The sequence below is a fragment of the Larus michahellis genome, chromosome 4, assembly GCF_964199755.1.
Source record: "Larus michahellis chromosome 4, bLarMic1.1, whole genome shotgun sequence".
Classification (NCBI taxonomy): Eukaryota; Metazoa; Chordata; class Aves; order Charadriiformes; family Laridae; genus Larus; species Larus michahellis.
The window spans coordinates 52970502-52983453 of record NC_133899.1 but is presented as its reverse complement, the minus strand read 5'-3'; positions in this window follow the sequence as shown (position 1 = coordinate 52983453).

Here is a 12952-nt window from a genome sequence, read left to right as displayed (position 1 = left end):
GTAGAATCACCTGGGAAGAGATGAGTGAAGAGACAGCCAGCAGAGATGTGTGGAGGAGGAAGCTAAATGAAGCTGTGGAGCTGGGAGGGGGAGGAGGCAGGTCTGCTCTGGCCAGCGCCAATGTCACTCAGTCAATGCGCAACTCAACCAATCCACTCTGAGCATGACATTTCTCTTGGTAGAACATGTCCTCTCCCCAATTCCTCCACTCTAATGCACTGATGCTTTTATTTCAAAAGGTGACATGATTACAAGGGATGCTAAAAATACACGTGGGCTTTCATTCCACTCCCCCGTCTCTGGTGGAACTGAATTTCCAGCTTTCCTATTAGCCAACAAACACTGAGTTAATCTGAAAAGCGTTCGGGGTATGGGGGACAGGACGGGACACAAGAGTGTTTCTTTCTTTTCATTATCTTCTTCCTTTACACATCATTAACAAGCAAGGCACAGACTTATAGTCTAGTCTAGTTCTGTGGATGACTGTCAGTTAGCCCTCCTACAGCCCAGCCGAGGGGAAGAGAGCCTTTTTCTTGCCCATCCTTCAATGTACCAGCTCTTCAGCATGATTGAAGGTCTAGCCCAGTAGTGCCCAGATTTCCCATGCTGTTGGCCACCTCAGCTGCTCTCTGAAGCCCTCACAGCCTGTTCCTTGCCATACAACTGAGTATACATCAGACACACAGAGCTGGGGTTCATTACACATGCAGCAGCCAGATGCTCCCCCCAAAACACAAGCCTCCCCATGGAGAGGCACCACGAGAGCCCTGCCAACAGCCTGCCACCCCGGGTGTCCCTGGGGAGAGAGGGGCCTGGGAAGCCAAGGACAGGCTGGGTAAGTTGTCCTTCCAGGGAATACAGCTCATGGATGCTCCAATACTCATCGCAGACCGGAGATGAATGTCCAATCAGTCTCTAGTTCACAAAGCCACCTTAGTGTTTAAAAACAGGAGGGTTTAGATAACGAGGAGTTAATTATACAAGTGTTACACTTTTCTTGCTCCAAATGCTCAATGTACTAGCAATTCTGCCAAAAAAAAAAAAGAGTCAGCCTATGATTGATATCAGACAGACTTTGTGCAGGGGAGCTCTTCAAACTGATGGGAAAGTATTTTCAAAAATTACAGTTTATTCATATAACATCAAGTCAGTATAAACTTTCTCTAGCTTTAAATGCTTTTACCTCATCTCTGAAACATTTTCCGCTACAGTTTGAAAGACATATCCAAATACTAAGTTACAGTAATTCCTGCTTATGTGTTAGGTATTCAAAATAGAAGCCTTAATTGCAAGTTGCAAATGCTATAAATGGCAGGCAATAAATCTCAACAACAGACGATCAAAAGGGAAGAAAACCCAGCAACATGGTTGTTTTTAATCTAAGCCCAGGTCACATTAGTCTGGTACAAGACCTCAGTTGTTAGCAGGAGAATTTTACCTCAAGCAACAGATTCCATGAAACACTTCTGTATTAGGAAGATTAAGAAAATACAAATATTTCCACTCAGGATCATTGTCAGTATCCCAGAACTCAGGGACCGACATTGCTTTTTCACTGCTCTTTCAGAAGAAAACACCTTATGCCTCTGATTTGTACACGCACAAGTGAGGGACTATTGAAAGATATTGCTTTTCATAAGCACTCCAAAATTTTCTTCCAAAATTCCATAGAAGAAACTGACAACTCAAAACATTTTAACCACATCTTTTGTAGTCCCAACATTTTTTATTTGCTTAAAATCAGACATTTACTCTTACACTTCGGAAAACCCTTTTAAGGTGGATGTTTTACAGCAGCACGCAAGCCCCATATAGACTTCATAGCAAGGTCAGATGAAGAGGACCTCTTTACGCACAAAACCAGCACACTCACTTTATATTCTAGCTACCGATCAGAGCTCATTTAAGTATAAAATTTGTATTAAGGGCTAATGAATTACTCCTTTGGGAATGTGGAAGCGAGTTCCCTAGGAAACTCAGGAGCGCGAGTTACCTCTCCAAAAAAATTAAGCAGAGGAAAGATGACCTTCTGTTTTGATTACAGGATATAAGAACTCATTGCTTAAAGAGATAACTTTACTTTAAACACACTTTCACATGTGCTTGGGACAACTGAAACAGTTTTTCAGCTTCTACGAGACAAAGTCAAAAGTGAACGGAATATATATATATTTTTATATATACAAATGGGTGTGTATATAAATAGATACCAAGTGTTTCAAACAGACATTCCAAAGACATCCTGCGGCACTGCTGCCACAAGGACGGCGCAGCCAGCACCCTCTCTGCCCCCTGAACAGACGGGCTGTTGATAGCGAAGGAGCCCCGCCCGGACCAAGGCATGGAGCTGCGGCACCCGTGAGAGACTGGCAGCAAGGCTGCCATGCCCTCACTGCACGGCATGTTCCATTTCTACAGAAACTTGAAGAAAACAGATGTTTTTCTTCCACTGAGGAGCCAGCAGTGCCTTGCCCTCCCAGCACCGAGGCTCACGGCTCCGTGTGGTGTCCCCAGCCCATCTCTGCAGCGAGCCAGCTCTGCAGAGCAGCGGCTTCTCAGGTCGGCACTATTTCCTGACACCAAGACATCCCCCGACCGCGACATCAGGAGGAGCACGAGGCTGGCAAACGGGCTGGCAAATGGGGCCAGCAGCTAGCGTGACACTCCTCTAGTTCGGCTTCTAATGGGATAATGAAGTGCCATTTCAGGTAGTGACAGCTTCTGTTAGACATCGCAGGCCTGAGGCCATGCACTCGCAGGGAGAAAGAAGCGATGCTCAGTAAATAGATTTCACTTGGACTGAAAACTTGCAGTGTTTATTCACCGATTTGTTTCGGGAAAGCTGTTTCAGTAGCTTCCCTGCCATTGTTGATTCAAATACTTTTGCTAATTATTTGGAACGCAGTTGAGATTTGCCCAGCTGCTGCAGTTATCTGGGATTTACCAAACAAGAGTCACCAACTGGTAAATGCGGTTCTTCTGTCAGAGAACTCATCTGATTACTTACACTGGAGCAAGGCTCACTGCCACGTATGGAAATGAGGACTTTGCTGTCCCCTAAGGGTAGCCCAAATACCCCTTGGTCTGTTCAAAGCTCTTCAAAGAGACACAGAGATTGCCTTCAAAGTAACTGTTGTTCATTATTTATTTCTACCTTTTCCTTTTTTAGTAACAAAAGTCATAATTATTAATCACGATTGTTTTAAGTGGATCTAATTGCAGTGTTCCCTAAAGCACAGCAACACTCCCTCCACGCCCAGCCAACCAAAATAGACAAATCACATCCCAAAAATAGCAGCAAGAGACAGTGAACAAAACCTGGACTCCCACAACTTCTGTCATTAGACAAGACAGATCTTTGAGACAAAAAGCAGCTGAGAGACTAAGTCTCTGGAAGACATTGCTGCCTTCCCACAAGAGCCAGCCAGAGGTTTCTTGTAGCAGAAGTCTCCTACATCCCTCCCTATGCCAAGGGATGTAGAGCTGGCTGGTGCTCCCCCAAAAGTTGTTTTGGAGGGTACTTGGCCAGCCCTTCCTAGGTGGAAGACAAGTTCGCAATATCCTCCATGTACCTTCTCTGCAAAGGGTAGCTGCAGGGACAAGGGTGGAGTTTTTTTTAATGATCTCCCCCAACACAAAGACTGGAAGATACCCCAAAGTTACCGGGTTTGATGTAGAAATGCTGGAGTGAAATTCCTTTGAGTTACACACAAGGTTCTGCTATTTCTTTTTATGGACTCTTCCAGAGATAATGTATATGATTTCCTGTTCCATAAGTGACTTAGGCAAAGAAAAAACCCAACAAACCACAACCCGCCCCACCCCCCCCATCATGTAATTACATTGATGCCACTATATAATCCCCGAGGCAGGCCCACTACAGAAAGCAAAGCACGGACTGCTCCAAGAAGCGTTCGCCTGAAAAACATGCGCAGATCTCTGGCCAAAATCTGCTAACCTCACTTGGAGGTTAGACTGCTGCAGTTGCATCCAGATGAAAAACAAACAGGGAAGGAAGGGACATGTCACCTGCATTATATCATAGGCACTAAGAGAGGCACCCACCTCCTGTCACAGGGGTTGGAACGGGTCACAACTCAGGAAGACAGGCCACAACAAAACCCAGCATCCCAACAAAATCCCAGATAAAATAACATCCAAAGGTTTTTATCTGGGGTATCAGCATCTTCCCCTCATTCTGCGTGCCTAACAAACTTTTTTCATCACAAATTAATAGACCTTTGTATAAAAGCCAGGGTTAAGTAAGATCTTTAGGCACCAAGTCTGGCTAGCAATTACAGTGTCCCTTGTGGATACTTAGCTTTGGATTTAGGAAGTTTACAACTACCAAAACTAGAAAAACATGGACATATTATCACTGTATTACCATCACAATTTTTATGGTCTTCCTATGTAAGAGATATTTGTTGCCTGGCCCTAAAACCACATTGATACAGGGGTGTAAAGCTCTCTGAGGACTTACCTGCATCATCTTCTTCCAAAAATGTTTGGTTTATATTTCCTCTAAGCACTAAAAGAATTTTGAAAAAAAATCCCCCATTACATATAAACGTTTTCTTTGTTGGCCTTCAACAGAAGAGACCTAAACCCTCCAGCTATGTTGCAATTCACCCCACTTTAAAAAGCAGAGGACCACCTGCCTTTTGAAACAGAAGTAATTCAGGCCAATGGCTTTCAGCTGTAACTGCAAGGCACGTTAAAAGGGACTTGACTTCTAAAAGCTGCCAGGTCTCTTAAAAAGCAGGGATGATAGTAGTTACAGATGGAAAAGAACTAGGAGGTCACTGAGCCCAGCCTGCTGCCAGGTCAGGAGAGAGTCCCCAAAGAGAGGACATGCCAAGACTTCAACTGATACTGCACTTGATCTTAGCCAAAAGGCCAAGAAATGATAACAGGAAGGGGACTGAGGATGAAAGCGACTGGCAGCTGCCTCTGTGCACTCGGCACAGGAGATTCAGGCAAACCTCTTTGGAATAATGCTTAGAATTTATCACATTAGGCAGATGGTATTTGACTTGCTGCTCTTAATACGTAATCCTGAAAGGTCTGTGCCAGTTCTCTTCTATAATAATAATGCTATTTTGCATGTTACAAGAAACCTGAAGCAGTATCAATAAAGTAGTCTCGCAGGGCCAGTTTGCTGACACACTGTTCATGCCCTTCCTGTACACAAGGTTATCTGTCATGGCAGAAAATATCTTTTTATTGCTCCCTCTTGACTTGGAGGGGACTATGGATCCTCTGACCTTATTGCCCATACAACATGAGCTCTGTCTGAAGGATGGTCTAAGCAAAACTTTGCTTCTGAAGTAAGAAAGATGTATTCCCTTGGCTTATTTCATCCAGCAGACGGGACTGCATTCAGTCCTGCCCAAGAAAGCTGATAGTAGGACTTACCCTTTTCCGTGCTGCGATTCCCCTCCTCAGAAAGGTAGCTTAGATACATTACCTCTGTAGTAGGCAATGCTAGTATTGCAATTTCTATCATCTAAATACCATTGTGACAGAGTAAGATATTTGCTGATCTTTGTAATAATAATTTACTGAGATATTCTTTATTTAAGCAGCCAAGAGAGTCAGCAGCTTTTCAAGAGAAAGAAGAAACAGGAAATTAAAAATATCAGGCAATATCAGAGCTGCCCTAATTTTCACACTCTTTCAGAGCCCATAACCCTGTCACAGAATGTTCAGGGGGAGCGGCTCGAGGGCACTAGCAGAGGAACACAGGCCCTCACTGATTTTGCAAACACCCATCCAAAGGTTTTGTCTTAACTTCCATGAAAGCCAAAAGTGGACCTCCCCAGACTGCTTACTAAATGCGGGGACTTCTTGGGATCTAGCTCACCCGAAGCCAGGCTTATAAAGGCAAAGTGATCAAAACTCATCATCTAAGTGACTTCCAAGACCGGTGAAAGAGAAGAAGCGGTGGAGCACAATTCAACACCCACCTTGGTAGACATCCACCCTTGAACAAGGTGATGACTGTCTGCATGTGCCTTGATGTTGATGTTTGCCTAGGCACTTGACTTCCATGGAGCTACCATGTATGCAGTCATATGGCAACACACAAGAGACCTTAAGGTATTATGTATTTTCCAAATTTCAGATCTTCTGCTACACCTCTTCATGCAAAGAAAGCAGAGAGCAGTGAATGCTCCAAGGGCAAAAGACACTTCTCCAAGGACAAAAGAATAAGGCACAGAAGCAGCTCGGTCAACTGCTGCAGGAGTTCCTAGATCACGGTATCTCTAGACAGAGCACAGAAGAGAACTAACACCTGTTCTCCTGCATTACATGAACACACAGAAAGGGAAAAGCAAGAAAACTGTATAGAAAATGTGGCAGTTAAAGTGGATAGCGTCTGCCAGCAACAGAAAAAAAAATATGAAGAAAATATCCTTTTGGGGAGAAGAAATATTGGTGTTTTTAAGCTTAGGGGGTTGTAGAAAACACTGCGCATCTTTCTACTGCTAGCAAAGAAGATGGGGAAAAAATAGACACCTCAGGGATAAATAACTGGGAGACCCCTGTATGATATGATACATGCAGAGGATACTAGCAAGTTAGTGGGGTTAACCTAAGGTAGCAATGTGCAAATCTGGCTTCACCAGGAAATTATATCTGCACTTTTAAGATCATGTGCAGTATGTGTTAGAAAAATGGACCTGTCAGATAACATTGCACGACGCTGTGTAGCTTCAAGGGACAAAAACTGCTCAATTTTTAATTTCTGTTGCAAATAATCCATTACAGGGGTAAGAAATCTTCTTGAATAGACAAAAGATAAGAGATAAAGGTCTCCTCCTCCTATTCATATTTAAAATCCCTGACCAGCCAACTGGGTCTGTCCATAGAAAGCACAGATTCCCATATCCAACTTTTTCTTGCAAAGTCTGAAGAACCTGGATTAGTTAGAAACCTCAGTCCACTTAACAAAGAAGGACATGTTCTATGTTGGTCATGGAAGATACACTAAAACAGACATACAAACAAGCATTTTAGAAATTTAAATTTCTGATTATTTAAAATATAGGGGGTTTTAGCTAAACTGAAACAGACCATGAATAATCCCAGCTATTCCTCTGCAGTGACTTCCCCAAGTCAAGTTGCAAAACGCTGCCTGTCATGATTCACTTTTAAACCTTCCAAAAAAAACCCGTATCAGGGCCAGGGTGAACTTTTAAAAATTTGACCAAACTGCATTCAAGTTCATCTTGATTTAAAGGACGGTAAAAATAAACCATACGATGTTGCTGCCTATTACTCCACCCCGGCCGATAAGGATGTTTGCGTGTCACAGGGAGCACACAGCCTGAAAGGCCCCGTGTAAGAGATGTGCCATCTCAGACTTTTGCACTGAAAATATACGTTTAACTTTAATCATGTCTACAGCCCAGCCAAGATGACTGTAACGCAAAAAAGCATCTGCAGTGGGGTGGATAGCCAAATAACGGTAAGACGTGACTCCAAAATTGGATGGACTATAGTCACTTCAAATATATATGACCATGAGTAGGACTGGAGTCATTCTGTCTTTGATTGCCAATTTATTGCTAGACAGGTAACTTGAAATGATGGAAACCCTACACCTAGCACTTAAACAGGGGCGATGCCTTTTTTGTAGACTGGGAAAAATGTTGGGTTTCTTCTTATATTATGACGTGTGAGCATTCCGTTTGAATATCTAATAAAAAATGGCATCATTTCAGACGAACTAAACAGAAATGAGTGCAGGTGGTAGTATTAGCAAAAGCAGGGGGGAAGGGGAACTACTTTTTAGAGGCTACTTCATCAGTTTATGTAAAAATTAATGTCACCACCTGGGATAGCAGAATATTGGATGCAATAAGGGGTAGGTCTTTTCTTATGACTTACTGAATAGCAAAATCCTCTGTTAAATTACAAGCGTGCAGCTTTCCGAAGGCAGGTGTGCGCATCTGGTGGGGAGAAAGCTGCCGTACGCAGCCACAGAGGTGTGCAGTCACACTCGCCAGCGCCAGCGAGCACCATCAGCGTTCACTAATTAACGAAGGAACTGTCTGGAACAGCTGATAGAAGATCTTTCACAATTATTTTTTTTCCTTAAGCTGGTTGATGGACATTTTGCAACCTGTTCATTGAGAGGGATCTATTTCGATAGATCTTTACTCTTATTTGGAACACTTTTCGTGAAAAGTTTTGGAAACTGTTGAAACATTTTGTGCTGACAGTCTTTTATGCGAAAAACACGCTTTTAAGATCCGTGGTGTTTTTTCATTTCCAGAGTTAAGCTACCTAAGGAAAAAGAATCAAGAATGGAAAAACATGAAAAGCGAAATAAAACATTGCGGTTCACCCAAATAAAAGTATTTCTAAAATCACTAGCTTGCAAAATATTACACTTTTCGTTCTGACTCGAGATGAGTATTTTTTGAGCTCAAAAGTTTTTCCTGAGACAGAAACAATTTTCCTTCCTACTCTATCCAGAGGGACCAGTCAGAAAGAACACTCTGTTTTCTATTACTATTTTTGTCCCTAAGCTTTTTTCTTTCCACATTTCTTCTTTTCTCTTCTTTCCTTTTTTTTTTTCACTTTCATTTCCCTTCCTTTTCTTTCTTAAAATGCCCTATCTATTGCAAAACAGAAGAAACTTGAGCCTGGAACCCAAGATTCTTTGCTCTAGCTTTCCTCTTTTCTTCTGTTTATTCAGAAGGAGTATGAAAAGAGCTATATTAAGCTGAAATTTTATTCTACTGTCCTCTATTCAACCAAAGATAGTCCACTAAAGCCACTAAATCACAGATAACACTTCTCTGGGCAACATTATTAGGAACTGACAGCTGGTGATGGATGAAGATCTCATCTTTTAAAGAAAAAAGTACATTTAATTTCCTTTGTACATAAAATAGAGAGCACAGCATTGTGTATCTAAAGATAAAAAGAGACTCAGTGTATGCCGGGTGCCATACTTAAGGGGATATAATACTGGGTCTGTGTTTCTGAGCTTACATTTCACAGGTCATCTTCAAATTAATTTAGAAACCACTATTCTTCAATTCTTGGTAGACAATGAACTTTAAAAAAAAAAAAGAAAAAAAGAGGGTGACGTTTTACAGCCAGCTCCATTAGAAAAGAGCAGCTCGGAGACTGAGCTGTTACTTTTTAGGAGGAACACTTGAAGACAGGACAGAAAGAGGAGGGAGAAAGGATGTGTGGGGCAGAGAGATGGGTTTACTCCTGATTCTGCCTGGGATTAAGCCGTACTCCTGGGAGCCACTGAGCCTCCTTGAGGTTGATACCATAATGGATTTGGTACTGAACACCCAGGATGGAGTTGGGATTGAACATCAACGATCTCATCAACTACCTTGAAACAGACATAGTAAATAAGCACGGTCATTTTTACCATCAACTGAAGCACATCAAGCCAGACTCCAAGTACGCTGGGTGAAGGTGCATAAGTTTCTTCTACAGAGGCACTGGCAATATACAGTACTCCCTTGTTTCTGGTTTTTGGATCATTTTTCTTTTCTTTCTCAAATGACCTGTGACTATGACACATACGCTACTTTTCTTTTCATGTTTGCAATGTATAACCATATTTTACACGTCCTTTCTGCAGCACTACCAGCTGCTGCTTTGGTTGAATCTAATTTTAACACACCTCTCAAGCAGCACGGACATGGTGAGGGTGAAACTTCAATTGCCTGTCTGTGTTAAGCAAGAGAGTTAAACATGCAGTTAAAGCACATGTTCAACAAGAAAATATGGTCGGTCTGATTCCAGTGCTATGAAAGCCTCCTTTGGGCTCCTGGGGTGAGGACAAGTTTAAGAAAAACATCTGCATGGAGTTTTTGTTTCTAAGTCTAGAGACTATTTGTGTGTTGGCTGAGGCTGGCTGCAAGTCAGTAGGAAAAGAAGGCCTAACAGTAAGCAATTACCTTCCTTTAATTAAAGCCTTCTAGTTAGCTAGTCTAAAATAGAGTGGAATTTTTTTTCCAAACCTTACTCCACTGAAGGATGAAAAGAGGTTTTCCACTGAAAACACTGACAAAAAGCAGCCTTTCTAACCATAAAACTTTATGGAAAATTCTTTGACCATCTTCATGTAAAAATAGTTATTCTGCTTTTCCTAAGACTTCAGATCATTCCCTTCTTTTCTCTGTTTCTTTATTCTCGTATTTTTTCCAGTGGACATAAAGCAGTAAGTAGCAAAGGATAATATTAGGCTTTCACATTTCTTGCAGAAAGAAAAGCCTCTGGAAAATACAAGATATACAAATGAAACTTGCCCTGGACTTGTGCTGGAAATTCAAACACGGCAACTCAGAGCAAAAAAAAAAAAAAAGATCATCAAGAAGTACAAGGGTCCTGTGCAGGCTGCTGTAGGTGACCCTGCTCTGGCAGGGGGGCTGGACTAGATGACCTCCAGAGGTCCCTTCCAACCCCGACCATTCTGTGATTCTGCGATTCAGAAGGTGAAACCTACTGTTTTAAATTTCACCTAGACACATGCATATACAGTTAAACAAAAAGTGTCCATATAAAACATCCAATGAACAGTGACCTTTAAATCACTCCCAAGTTGCTGCTCCTCTGTGAAGAAATGCATTTCTCCCTCTGCTTTTTGGGACTGGTCTCCAGCTGACGATGGGGTATGTTTAAGTTGTTTTTCAGAAGTTTCTGCATACTATATTCTGGTCTAAAATTCCCATCGCTCGTCTCTTATTATGCCAAAACCTACCTTTTCTTTGGGTAGTTGGAGCCATTTCCAAGACCTTGGAGGATCACTATTGGCAAGATCGTTCTCTGTATTTTGATTCTAAAAGTTTTTAACACCCAGCTGCTCATCCAGATGTATTTAGGAGCTTTGAAATTCAACTGCTATGCTATTGAGCATGTTTTGCAACCTTTTTTGTTTCACAGTAGCTACAGCTTTCACTAAGCCTCTCCATCTGTGTTACAGCTGAACTAAAATATTGAGCATTTTCTTTTTTGGGTGATCCATGACTCTGCAAATTCAAAATGCTATAGGAGAAACACACTCAATAAGCACAGGGCTGATCTCATTCAAAGATCTGGTTAGCATTTTGGGCTGCAGATAGCTGCTGCTGGGAAGCATCCAGATGGATACCCACTGGTGCGACACTGAGCTCTCCCTATCTCTGCAGACAGGTGCCCCAGATTCCCTCCACTTTCATGTCCTACTGCTTTTCTTGGTATGGAAGATCCCAGAGACCAAACTTGCCACAGTTTCTTTGAGAGATAAACACTTTCTCCTTTACTGTCAAAACAGGGATTTTGAAACTGATTTTTCAGTCCACATACACAGAGACACCTAGCCAGACTTCCTTCTTTTCTTTCTGATTTCAGCAACACTGACTAGATCTGGCTTCTTCAGTCCTCTCTTTTACCCCTTTAATACTTCACACCTCTCACTAAAGCCTTGTTTTCATTCCCCTCACATCAGTACATGCCAGTTACCAAAGAGGATGCCAAAATGTCAATCAGTGTCTCAGACTAACAATTGTATTTCATTACCTCTGACACCCTGCCCCAGCCACAGATGTTTAGAATAACAATTCAGGAATTCAACAAGGTTGTCCCCAGGTGCCTTCGAGATAACCAAAAGGGCTATAACATGGCTTTCAAAAGCATAGTTCCAATAAGCAGCCAAGCTACGCATGAGTCCTGAACCAACTGAAGTTTGCCTCTCTCGCTAGTGCTGAGAGCTATAATTCTGCACGTTTCTGAAGTGCCTTCTACTTTAGGATGCACAACAACTTCAGAGACTTTAATTGACTCTCTACATGCCTTTCGTAAGTATTATTTCCAATTCAATGGCTAAGAAAAGCACAGCATAAAACATGAAGCCATTGTCCAAGTGCGCGGCGATAAAGAGTTATTGGTGAAATAGCTCTCCCCATTTTATGAAAAGTACAGCTTCTGTACCTGCCAAAAGTTATTGTGTTGGGTTTTTTTAATTCATAAATGAGTCAACAGTATTTAAACAAAATAAGTGGGATATGGGCTATCTCTTAAAAGGGAAGTTGAAGAAAAGGGCAAGTTGGAAAGTTTCCCAACTGTATGTTTCTCAGAAATACTAAGATAAATCCATCACTTTTCAGAGATGCCACTTCAAAGGTAGTTACAAATAAGCCCTCAGAAACTGCACGGAATGTAGTGCCTATAAAAAAGGGAGGGGTGGGGGGACCCCACAACCAGCAAGCAACCAACTAAAACTGGGTCCTAAGTTACAACATAAAAAGTGTTCTCCATAGAAGAAATTATTTAAAACCACATTCCAGACCTGCTGAAATAAGATGACCATTCCCAAAATAGCTGGATATCAAGCTACTGAAAATAAACAGGGTATTTCAGTGAGTGTTTTGTTCTTCAAGAAAACTGATAAGACTAAGGGCTTCATGGAAGAGAAATATCTGCTTTTTCCCCTGGGGGAAGGGGTAGCTTTTCCTACTCATGTTTTTCCTAAAACGCCACATGCTTATTTCAGTGGTAGTGTTGGTCCACGTTGTGAGCCCATGTTGCAAGACTGGGAGCTGATCACGCCTCTCCATAGGCAAAGCAATGGCAACTTCCCCCGCCTACAATCAAGGCTGGCAAAAAGAATTTGTGTCTCCTCTGGAAAAGACATAGTGAATTTGCAGAGTCCGCACAAGATGGGTCTATACTGAGGAACGTAAAGAAACATTTCCAGTAGTCCCGCTAGTACCATAAAAGTGGTAGTGATGCTGTAGAAGCCCTAACTCAGAGAATACCCTGCCAGTGTAGTCAATGCATTGATGTCCTTTGAGCAATCGATCTTGTTGCTGTTAGTGGAACTGCCCCAGAGTTTGAATTTAAGAGTTGAAAAAATGCTTAGCAAGGTATGCAGTTGTAATTATTCCTTATTTGCCCTATTTTATATCTATTTGCCTAATACTGTTTTACC